Here is a 12,324-nt window from a genome sequence, read left to right as displayed (position 1 = left end):
TCAGCTATTGTGAAGGCTCGCTTTGGCCCAGGGCAAACGAAGCGCCGGGGGAAATCTTAGCAGAGCCCGGCGCCTTTCCACGGTTCAAAGCGTGGAACTGCAGACTCTTTTGCAAAGAAGAGAGCGCCCAGGCAACAGCAGCCCGCACGTTTCTCAGTGAAAGGGAGAACTCCCTGACTTCATCCAGTCCTCTGAGCAAAGCAGGCAGAGGGAGAGAAACTTTCTTTCCTTCCTCTTTCCTGCAACGAATTCCTCATTTGCTCTTGCAAACGCAGGGCTTCTTCGGAAAAACTACGCCGCAGTGCAGGGATCCTTCCAGAGGAGCAACGACATAGTTTGAGCTGGAAGGGCTTGGGAAAGCAGCCGGGGAGAAAAGGCCTCTTGCTATTCTCTTTTCTTTCTGCCTGAATGCGGTCAATTGGCACTTGCCAAAGCAAGGTTTCCCAGCACAAACTACAAAGCAGCAGCTCTCTCCTGGCAGAGGAAGTGCCATGCAGTGTTGCCCTGGCGAGATAGTGTTGCTACAGTGAAGCCCAGGGAAAACACACTGCCTAGAGAAATCCTAGCGAAACCCTGTGTTTCCTCACAGGAATGTATGTCCGTTTCAGTTCTTTGCCAGCAACGGAGCTCAGAGGCAACGTCAGATTGTGTGTATCTCAGTGAGAGAAAGAACACTGTGACTTCCCCCGTTCCTCTGACGAAGGCGGTTAGAGGGAGAAAAGGGTCCTTTGCTTTCGCTTTCCCGCAATGAGCTCGGCAGATCTGCCCTTCGCGAAGGGCCGTTTTCCCCCGGAGAACTGCCTCGCCGTAGCCCGGTTCTGGAAGTGGAACGAGTATGCAGTGTTAGCGTTCAGCTATTGTGAAGGCTCGCTTTGGCCCGGGGCAAACGAAGCGCCGGGGGAATTCTTAGCAGAGCCCGGCGCCTTTCCACGGTTCAAAGCGTGGAACTGCAGACTCTTTTGCAAAGAAGAGAGCGCCCAGGCAACAGCAGCCCGCACGTTTCTCAGTGAAAGGGAGAACTCCCTGACTTCATCCGGTCCTCTGAGCAAAGCAGGCAGAGGGAGAGAAACTTTCTTTCCTTCCTCTTTCCTGCCACGAATTCCTCATTTGCTCTTGCAAACGCAGGGCTTCTTCGGAAAAACTACGCCGCGGTGCAGGGATCCTTCCAGAGGAGCAACTTCATAGTTTGAGCTGGAAGGGCTTGGCAGAGCAGCCGGGGAGAAAAGGCCTCTTGCTATTCTCTTTTCTTTCTGCCTGAATGCGGTCAATTGGCACTTGCCAAAGCAAGGTTTCCCAGCACAAACTACAAAGCAGCAGCTCTATCCTGGCATAGGATATGCCATGCAGTGTTGCCCTGGCGAGATAGTGTTGCTACAGTGAGGCCCAGGGAAAACACACTGCCTAGAGAAATCCTAGCAAAGCCCTGGGTGTCCCCACAGGAATGTATGTCAGTTTCAGTTCTTTGCCAGCAACGGAGCTCAGAGGCAACGTCAGATTGTGTGTATCTCAGTGAGAGAAAGAACACTGTGACTTCCCCCGTTCCTCTGACGAAAGCGGTTAGAGGGAGAAAAGGGTCCTTTGCTTTCGCTTTCCCGCAATGAGCTCGGCAGATCTGCCCTTCGCGAAGGGCCGTTTTCCCCCGGAGAACTGCCTCGCCGTAGCCCGGTTCTGGAAGTGGAACGAGTATGCAGTGTTAGCGTTCAGCTATTGTGAAGGCTCGCTTTGGCCCAGGGCAAACGAAGCGCCGGGGGAAATCTTAGCAGAGCCCGGCGCCGTTCCACGGTTCAAAGCGTGGAACTGCAGACTCTTTTGCAAAGAAGAGAGCGCTCAGGCAACAGCAGCCCGCACGTTTCTCAGTGAAAGGGAGAAGTCCCTGACTTCATCCAGTCCTCTGAGCAAAGCAGGCAGAGGGAGAGAAACTTTCTTTCCTTCCTCTTTCCTGCCACGAATTCCTCATTTGCTCTTGCAAACGCAGGGCTTCTTCGGAAAAACTACGCCGCGGTGCAGGGATCCTTCCAGAGGAGCAACGACATAGTTTGAGCTGGAAGGGCTTGGGAAAGCAGCCGGGGAGAAAAGGCCTCTTGCTATTCTCTTTTCTTTCTGCCTGAATGCGGTCAATTGGCACTTGCCAAAGCAAAGTTTCCCAGCACAAACTACAAAGCAGCAGCTCTCTCCTGGCAGAGGAAATCCCATGCAGTGTTGCCCTGGCGAGATAGTGTTGCTACAGTGAGGCCCAGGGAAAACACACTGCCTAGAGAAATCCTAGCAAAGCCCTGTGTTTCCCCACAGGAATGTATGTCCGTTTCAGTTCTTTGCCAGCAACGGAGCTCAGAGGCAACGTCAGATTGTGTGTATCTCAGTGAGAGAAAGAACACTGTGACTTCCCCCGTTCCTCTGACGAAAGCGGTTAGAGGGAGAAAAGCGTCCTTTGCTTTCGCTTTCCCGCAATGAGCTCGGCAGATCTGCCCTTCGCGAAGGGCCGTTTTCCCCCGGAGAACTGCCTCGCCGTAGCCCGGTTCTGGAAGTGGAACGAGTATGCAGTGTTAGCGTTCAGCTATTGTGAAGGCTCGCTTTGGCCCAGGGCAAACGAAGCGCCGGGGGAAATCTTAGCAGAGCCCGGCGCCTTTCCACGGTTCAAAGCGTGGAACTGCAGACTCTTTTGCAAAGAAGAGAGCGCCCAGGCAACAGCAGCCCGCACGTTTCTCAGTGAAAGGGAGAACTCCCTGACTTCATCCGGTCCTCTGAGCAAAGCAGGCAGAGGGAGAGAAACTTTCTTTCCTTCCTCTTTCCTGCCACGAATTCCTCATTTGCTCTTGCAAACGCAGGGCTTCTTCGGAAAAACTACGCCGCGGTGCAGGGATCCTTCCAGAGGAGCAACTTCATAGTTTGAGCTGGAAGGGCTTGGCAGAGCAGCCGGGGAGAAAAGGCCTCTTGCTATTCTCTTTTCTTTCTGCCTGAATGCGGTCAATTGGCACTTGCCAAAGCAAGGTTTCCCAGCACAAACTACAAAGCAGCAGCTCTATCCTGGCATAGGATATGCCATGCAGTGTTGCCCTGGCGAGATAGTGTTGCTACAGTGAGGCCCAGGGAAAACACACTGCCTAGAGAAATCCTAGCAAAGCCCTGGGTGTCCCCACAGGAATGTATGTCAGTTTCAGTTCTTTGCCAGCAACGGAGCTCAGAGGCAACGTCAGATTGTGTGTATCTCAGTGAGAGAAAGAACACTGTGACTTCCCCCGTTCCTCTGACGAAAGCGGTTAGAGGGAGAAAAGGGTCCTTTGCTTTCGCTTTCCCGCAATGAGCTCGGCAGATCTGCCCTTCGCGAAGGGCCGTTTTCCCCCGGAGAACTGCCTCGCCGTAGCCCGGTTCTGGAAGTGGAACGAGTATGCAGTGTTAGCGTTCAGCTATTGTGAAGGCTCGCTTTGGCCCAGGGCAAACGAAGCGCCGGGGGAAATCTTAGCAGAGCCCGGCGCCGTTCCACGGTTCAAAGCGTGGAACTGCAGACTCTTTTGCAAAGAAGAGAGCGCCCAGGCAACAGCAGCCCGCACGTTTCTCAGTGAAAGGGAGAAGTCCCTGACTTCATCCAGTCCTCTGAGCAAAGCAGGCAGAGGGAGAGAAACTTTCTTTCCTTCCTCTTTCCTGCCACGAATTCCTCATTTGCTCTTGCAAACGCAGGGCTTCTTCGGAAAAACTACGCCGCGGTGCAGGGATCCTTCCAGAGGAGCAACGACATAGTTTGAGCTGGAAGGGCTTGGGAAAGCAGCCGGGGAGAAAAGGCCTCTTGCTATTCTCTTTTCTTTCTGCCTGAATGCGGTCAATTGGCACTTGCCAAAGCAAAGTTTCCCAGCACAAACTACAAAGCAGCAGCTCTCTCCTGGCAGAGGAAATCCCATGCAGTGTTGCCCTGGCGAGATAGTGTTGCTACAGTGAGGCCCAGGGAAAACACACTGCCTAGAGAAATCCTAGCAAAGCCCTGTGTTTCCCCACAGGAATGTATGTCCGTTTCAGTTCTTTGCCAGCAACGGAGCTCAGAGGCAACGTCAGATTGTGTGTATCTCAGTGAGAGAAAGAACACTGTGACTTCCCCCGTTCCTCTGACGAAAGCGGTTAGAGGGAGAAAAGCGTCCTTTGCTTTCGCTTTCCCGCAATGAGCTCGGCAGATCTGCCCTTCGCGAAGGGCCGTTTTCCCCCGGAGAACTGCCTCGCCGTAGCCCGGTTCTGGAAGTGGAACGAGTATGCAGTGTTAGCGTTCAGCTATTGTGAAGGCTCGCTTTGGCCCAGGGCAAACGAAGCGCCGGGGGAAATCTTAGCAGAGCCCGGCGCCTTTCCACGGTTCAAAGCGTGGAACTGCAGACTCTTTTGCAAAGAAGAGAGCGCCCAGGCAACAGCAGCCCGCACGTTTCTCAGTGAAAGGGAGAACTCCCTGACTTCATGCAGTCCTCTGAGCAAAGCAGGCAGAGGGAGAGAAACTTTCTTTCCTTCCTCTTTCCTGCCACGAATTCCTCATTTGCTCTTGCAAACGCAGGGCTTCTTCGGAAAAACTACGCCGCGGTGCAGGGATCCTTCCAGAGGAGCAACGACATAGTTTGAGCTGGAAGGGCTTGGCAGAGCAGCCGGGGAGAAAAGGCCTCTTGCTATTCTCTTTTCTTTCTGCCTGAATGCGGTCAATTGGCACTTGCCAAAGCAAGGTTTCCCAGCACAAAGTACAAAGCAGCAGCTCTCTCCTGGCAGAGGATATGCCATGCAGTGTTGCCCTGGCGAGATAGTGTTGCTACAGTGAGGCCCAGGGAAAACACACTGCCTAGAGAAATCCTAGCAAAGCCCTGGGTGTCCCCACAGGAATGTATGTCAGTTTCAGTTCTCTGCCAGCAACGGAGCTCAGAGGCAACGTCAGATTGTGTGTATCTCAGTGAGAGAAAGAACACTGTGACTTCCCCCGTTCCTCTGACGAAAGCGGTTAGAGGGAGAAAAGCGTCCTTTGCTTTCGCTTTCCCGCAATGAGCTCGGCAGATCTGCCCTTCGCGAAGGGCCGTTTTCCCCCGGAGAACTGCCTCGCCGTAGCCCGGTTCTGGAAGTGGAACGAGTATGCAGTGTTAGCGTTCAGCTATTGTGAAGGCTCGCTTTGGCCCAGGGCAAACGAAGCGCCGGGGGAAATCTTAGCAGAGCCCGGCGCCGTTCCACGGTTCAAAGCGTGGAACTGCAGACTCTTTTGCAAAGAAGAGAGCGCCCAGGCAACAGCAGCCCGCACGTTTCTCAGTGAAAGGGAGAAGTCCCTGACTTCATCCAGTCCTCTGAGCAAAGCAGGCAGAGGGAGAGAAACTTTCTTTCCTTCCTCTTTCCTGCCACGAATTCCTCATTTGCTCTTGCAAACGCAGGGCTTCTTCGGAAAAACTACGCCGCGGTGCAGGGATCCTTCCAGAGGAGCAACGACATAGTTTGAGCTGGAAGGGCTTGGGAAAGCAGCCGGGGAGAAAAGGCCTCTTGCTATTCTCTTTTCTTTCCGCCTGAATGCGGTCAATTGGCACTTGCCAAAGCAAAGTTTCCCAGCACAAACTACAAAGCAGCAGCTCTATCCTGGCAGAGGAAATCCCATGCAGTGTTGCCCTGGCGAGATAGTGTTGCTACAGTGAGGCCCAGGGAAAACACACTGCCTAGAGAAATCCTAGCAAAGCCCTGTGTTTCCCCACAGGAATGTATGTCCGTTTCAGTTCTTTGCCAGCAACGGAGCTCAGAGGCAACGTCAGATTGTGTGTATCTCAGTGAGAGAAAGAACACTGTGACTTCCCCCGTTCCTCTGACGAAAGCGGTTAGAGGGAGAAAAGCGTCCTTTGCTTTCGCTTTCCCGCAATGAGCTCGGCAGATCTGCCCTTCGCGAAGGGCCGTTTTCCCCCGGAGAACTGCCTCGCCGTAGCCCGGTTCTGGAAGTGGAACGAGTATGCAGTGTTAGCGTTCAGCTATTGTGAAGGCTCGCTTTGGCCCAGGGCAAACGAAGCGCCGGGGGAAATCTTAGCAGAGCCCGGCGCCTTTCCACGGTTCAAAGCGTGGAACTGCAGACTCTTTTGCAAAGAAGAGAGCGCCCAGGCAACAGCAGCCCGCACGTTTCTCAGTGAAAGGGAGAACTCCCTGACTTCATGCAGTCCTCTGAGCAAAGCAGGCAGAGGGAGAGAAACTTTCTTTCCTTCCTCTTTCCTGCCACGAATTCCTCATTTGCTCTTGCAAACGCAGGGCTTCTTCGGAAAAACTACGCCGCGGTGCAGGGATCCTTCCAGAGGAGCAACGACATAGTTTGAGCTGGAAGGGCTTGGCAGAGCAGCCGGGGAGAAAAGGCCTCTTGCTATTCTCTTTTCTTTCTGCCTGAATGCGGTCTATTGGCACTTGCCAAAGCAAGGTTTCCCAGCACAAACTACAAAGCAGCAGCTCTCTCCTGGCAGAGGAAGTGCCATGCAGTGTTGCCCTGGCGAGATAGTGTTGCTACAGTGAGGCCCAGGGAAAACACACTGCCTAGAGAAATCCTAGCAAAGCCCTGTGTTTCCCCACAGGAATGTATGTCCGTTTCAGTTCTTTGCCAGCAACGGAGCTCAGAGGCAACGTCAGATTGTGTGTATCTCAGTGAGAGAAAGAACACTGTGACTTCCCCCGTTCCTCTGACGAAAGCGGTTAGAGGGAGAAAAGCGTCCTTTGCTTTCGCTTTCCCGCAATGAGCTCGGCAGATCTGCCCTTCGCGAAGGGCCGTTTTCCCCCGGAGAACTGCCTCGCCGTAGCTCGGTTCTGGAAGTGGAACGAGTATGCAGTGTTAGCGTTCAGCTATTGTGAAGGCTCGCTTTGGCCCAGGGCAAACGAAGCGCCGGGGGAAATCTTAGCAGAGCCCGGCGCCGTTCCACGGTTCAAAGCGTGGAACTGCAGACTCTTTTGCAAAGAAGAGAGCGCCCAGGCAACAGCAGCCCGCACGTTTCTCAGTGAAAGGGAGAACTCCCTGACTTCATGCAGTCCTCTGAGCAAAGCAGGCAGAGGGAGAGAAACTTTCTTTCCTTCCTCTTTCCTGCAACGAATTCCTCATTTGCTCTTGCAAACGCAGGGCTTCTTCGGAAAAACTACGCCGCAGTGCAGGGATCCTTCCAGAGGAGCAACGACATAGTTTGAGCTGGAAGGGCTTGGGAAAGCAGCCGGGGAGAAAAGGCCTCTTGCTATTCTCTTTTCTTTCTGCCTGAATGCGGTCAATTGGCACTTGCCAAAGCAAGGTTTCCCAGCACAAACTACAAAGCAGCAGCTCTCTCCTGGCAGAGGAAGTGCCATGCAGTGTTGCCCTGGCGAGATAGTGTTGCTACAGTGAAGCCCAGGGAAAACACACTGCCTAGAGAAATCCTAGCGAAACCCTGTGTTTCCCCACAGGAATGTATGTCCGTTTCAGTTCTTTGCCAGCAACGGAGCTCAGAGGCAACGTCAGATTGTGTGTATCTCAGTGAGAGAAAGAACACTGTGACTTCCCCCGTTCCTCTGACGAAGGCGGTTAGAGGGAGAAAAGGGTCCTTTGCTTTCGCTTTCCCGCAATGAGCTCGGCAGATCTGCCCTTCGCGAAGGGCCGTTTTCCCCCGGAGAACTGCCTCGCCGTAGCCCGGTTCTGGAAGTGGAACGAGTATGCAGTGTTAGCGTTCAGCTATTGTGAAGGCTCGCTTTGGCCCAGGGCAAACGAAGCGCCGGGGGAATTCTTAGCAGAGCCCGGCGCCTTTCCACGGTTCAAAGCGTGGAACTGCAGACTCTTTTGCAAAGAAGAGAGCGCCCAGGCAACAGCAGCCCGCACGTTTCTCAGTGAAAGGGAGAACTCCCTGACTTCATCCGGTCCTCTGAGCAAAGCAGGCAGAGGGAGAGAAACTTTCTTTCCTTCCTCTTTCCTGCCACGAATTCCTCATTTGCTCTTGCAAACGCAGGGCTTCTTCGGAAAAACTACGCCGCGGTGCAGGGATCCTTCCAGAGGAGCAACTTCATAGTTTGAGCTGGAAGGGCTTGGCAGAGCAGCCGGGGAGAAAAGGCCTCTTGCTATTCTCTTTTCTTTCTGCCTGAATGCGGTCAATTGGCACTTGCCAAAGCAAGGTTTCCCAGCACAAACTACAAAGCAGCAGCTCTATCCTGGCATAGGATATGCCATGCAGTGTTGCCCTGGCGAGATAGTGTTGCTACAGTGAGGCCCAGGGAAAACACACTGCCTAGAGAAATCCTAGCAAAGCCCTGGGTGTCCCCACAGGAATGTATGTCAGTTTCAGTTCTTTGCCAGCAACGGAGCTCAGAGGCAACGTCAGATTGTGTGTATCTCAGTGAGAGAAAGAACACTGTGACTTCCCCCGTTCCTCTGACGAAAGCGGTTAGAGGGAGAAAAGGGTCCTTTGCTTTCGCTTTCCCGCAATGAGCTCGGCAGATCTGCCCTTCGCGAAGGGCCGTTTTCCCCCGGAGAACTGCCTCGCCGTAGCCCGGTTCTGGAAGTGGAACGAGTATGCAGTGTTAGCGTTCAGCTATTGTGAAGGCTCGCTTTGGCCAAGGGCAAACGAAGCGCCGGGGGAAATCTTAGCAGAGCCCGGCGCCGTTCCACGGTTCAAAGCGTGGAACTGCAGACTCTTTTGCAAAGAAGAGAGCGCCCAGGCAACAGCAGCCCGCACGTTTCTCAGTGAAAGGGAGAAGTCCCTGACTTCATGCAGTCCTCTGAGCAAAGCAGGCAGAGGGAGAGAAACTTTCTTTCCTTCCTCTTTCCTGCCACGAATTCCTCATTTGCTCTTGCAAACGCAGGGCTTCTTCGGAAAAACTACGCCGCGGTGCAGGGATCCTTCCAGAGGAGCAACGACATAGTTTGAGCTGGAAGGGCTTGGGAAAGCAGCCGGGGAGAAAAGGCCTCTTGCTATTCTCTTTTCTTTCTGCCTGAATGCGGTCAATTGGCACTTGCCAAAGCAAAGTTTCCCAGCACAAACTACAAAGCAGCAGCTCTCTCCTGGCAGAGGAAATCCCATGCAGTGTTGCCCTGGCGAGATAGTGTTGCTACAGTGAGGCCCAGGGAAAACACACTGCCTAGAGAAATCCTAGCAAAGCCCTGTGTTTCCCCACAGGAATGTATGTCCGTTTCAGTTCTTTGCCAGCAACGGAGCTCAGAGGCAACGTCAGATTGTGTGTATCTCAGTGAGAGAAAGAACACTGTGACTTCCCCCGTTCCTCTGACGAAAGCGGTTAGAGGGAGAAAAGCGTCCTTTGCTTTCGCTTTCCCGCAATGAGCTCGGCAGATCTGCCCTTCGCGAAGGGCCGTTTTCCCCCGGAGAACTGCCTCGCCGTAGCCCGCTTCTGGAAGTGGAACGAGTATGCAGTGTTAGCGTTCAGCTATTGTGAAGGCTCGCTTTGGCCCAGGGCAAACGAAGCGCCGGGGGAAATCTTAGCAGAGCCCGGCGCCTTTCCACGGTTCAAAGCGTGGAACTGCAGACTCTTTTGCAAAGAAGAGAGCGCCCAGGCAACAGCAGCCCGCACGTTTCTCAGTGAAAGGGAGAACTCCCTGACTTCATGCAGTCCTCTGAGCAAAGCAGGCAGAGGGAGAGAAACTTTCTTTCCTTCCTCTTTCCTGCCACGAATTCCTCATTTGCTCTTGCAAACGCAGGGCTTCTTCGGAAAAACTACGCCGCGGTGCAGGGATCCTTCCAGAGGAGCAACGACATAGTTTGAGCTGGAAGGGCTTGGCAGAGCAGCCGGGGAGAAAAGGCCTCTTGCTATTCTCTTTTCTTTCTGCCTGAATGCGGTCAATTGGCACTTGCCAAAGCAAGGTTTCCCAGCACAAAGTACAAAGCAGCAGCTCTCTCCTGGCAGAGGATATGCCATGCAGTGTTGCCCTGGCGAGATAGTGTTGCTACAGTGAGGCCCAGGGAAAACACACTGCCTAGAGAAATCCTAGCAAAGCCCTGGGTGTCCCCACAGGAATGTATGTCAGTTTCAGTTCTCTGCCAGCAACGGAGCTCAGAGGCAACGTCAGATTGTGTGTATCTCAGTGAGAGAAAGAACACTGTGACTTCCCCCGTTCCTCTGACGAAAGCGGTTAGAGGGAGAAAAGCGTCCTTTGCTTTCGCTTTCCCGCAATGAGCTCGGCAGATCTGCCCTTCGCGAAGGGCCGTTTTCCCCCGGAGAACTGCCTCGCCGTAGCCCGGTTCTGGAAGTGGAACGAGTATGCAGTGTTAGCGTTCAGCTATTGTGAAGGCTCGCTTTGGCCCAGGGCAAACGAAGCGCCGGGGGAAATCTTAGCAGAGCCCGGCGCCGTTCCACGGTTCAAAGCGTGGAACTGCAGACTCTTTTGCAAAGAAGAGAGCGCCCAGGCAACAGCAGCCCGCACGTTTCTCAGTGAAAGGGAGAAGTCCCTGACTTCATCCAGTCCTCTGAGCAAAGCAGGCAGAGGGAGAGAAACTTTCTTTCCTTCCTCTTTCCTGCCACGAATTCCTCATTTGCTCTTGCAAACGCAGGGCTTCTTCGGAAAAACTACGCCGCGGTGCAGGGATCCTTCCAGAGGAGCAACGACATAGTTTGAGCTGGAAGGGCTTGGGAAAGCAGCCGGGGAGAAAAGGCCTCTTGCTATTCTCTTTTCTTTCCGCCTGAATGCGGTCAATTGGCACTTGCCAAAGCAAAGTTTCCCAGCACAAACTACAAAGCAGCAGCTCTATCCTGGCAGAGGAAATCCCATGCAGTGTTGCCCTGGCGAGATAGTGTTGCTACAGTGAGGCCCAGGGAAAACACACTGCCTAGAGAAATCCTAGCAAAGCCCTGTGTTTCCCCACAGGAATGTATGTCCGTTTCAGTTCTTTGCCAGCAACGGAGCTCAGAGGCAACGTCAGATTGTGTGTATCTCAGTGAGAGAAAGAACACTGTGACTTTCCCCGTTCCTCTGACGAAAGCGGTTAGAGGGAGAAAAGCGTCCTTTGCTTTCGCTTTCCCGCAATGAGCTCGGCAGATCTGCCCTTCGCGAAGGGCCGTTTTCCCCCGGAGAACTGCCTCGCCGTAGCCCGGTTCTGGAAGTGGAACGAGTATGCAGTGTTAGCGTTCAGCTATTGTGAAGGCTCGCTTTGGCCCAGGGCAAACGAAGCGCCGGGGGAAATCTTAGCAGAGCCCGGCGCCTTTCCACGGTTCAAAGCGTGGAACTGCAGACTCTTTTGCAAAGAAGAGAGCGCCCAGGCAACAGCAGCCCGCACGTTTCTCAGTGAAAGGGAGAACTCCCTGACTTCATCCAGTCCTCTGAGCAAAGCAGGCAGTGGGAGAGAAACTTTCTTTCCTTCCTCTTTCCTGCAACGAATTCCTCATTTGCTCTTGCAAACGCAGGGCTTCTTCGGAAAAACTACGCCGCAGTGCAGGGATCCTTCCAGAGGAGCAACGACATAGTTTGAGCTGGAAGGGCTTGGGAAAGCAGCCGGGAAGGAAAGGCCTCTTGCTATTCTCTTTTCTTTCTGCCTGAATGCGGTCAATTGGCACTTGCCAAAGCAAGGTTTCCCAGCACAAACTACAAAGCAGCAGCTCTCTCCTGGCAGAGGAAGTGCCATGCAGTGTTGCCCTGGCGAGATAGTGTTGCTACAGTGAAGCCCAGGGAAAACACACTGCCTAGAGAAATCCTAGCGAAACCCTGTGTTTCCCCACAGGAATGTATGTCCGTTTCAGTTCTTTGCCAGCAACGGAGCTCAGAGGCAACGTCAGATTGTGTGTATCTCAGGGAGAGAAAGAACACTGTGACTTCCCCCGTTCCTCTGACGAAGGCGGTTAGAGGGAGAAAAGGGTCCTTTGCTTTCGCTTTCCCGCAATGAGCTCGGCAGATCTGCCCTTCGCGAAGGGCCGTTTTCCCCCGGAGAACTGCCTCGCCGTAGCCCGGTTCTGGAAGTGGAACGAGTATGCAGTGTTAGCGTTCAGCTATTGTGAAGGCTCGCTTTGGCCCAGGGCAAACGAAGCGCCGGGGGAATTCTTAGCAGAGCCCGGCGCCTTTCCACGGTTCAAAACGTGGAACTGCAGACTCTTTTGCAAAGAAGAGAGCGCCCAGGCAACAGCAGCCCGCACGTTTCTCAGTGAAAGGGAGAACTCCCTGACTTCATGCAGTCCTCTGAGCAAAGCAGTCAGAGGGAGAGAAACTTTCTTTCCTTCCTCTTTCCTGCCACGAATTCCTCATTTGCTCTTGCAAACGCAGGGCTTCTTCGGAAAAACTACGCCGCGGTGCAGGGATCCTTCCAGAGGAGCAACGACATAGTTTGAGCTGGAAGGGCTTGGCAGAGCAGCCGGGGAGAAAAGGCCTCTTGCTATTCTCTTTTCTTTCTGCCTGAATGCGGTCTATTGGCA

This window comes from Elephas maximus, chromosome 4 (genome assembly GCF_024166365.1).
Source record: "Elephas maximus indicus isolate mEleMax1 chromosome 4, mEleMax1 primary haplotype, whole genome shotgun sequence".
NCBI classification, from domain to species: Eukaryota; Metazoa; Chordata; class Mammalia; order Proboscidea; family Elephantidae; genus Elephas; species Elephas maximus.
This window is presented reverse-complemented; position numbering follows the sequence as displayed.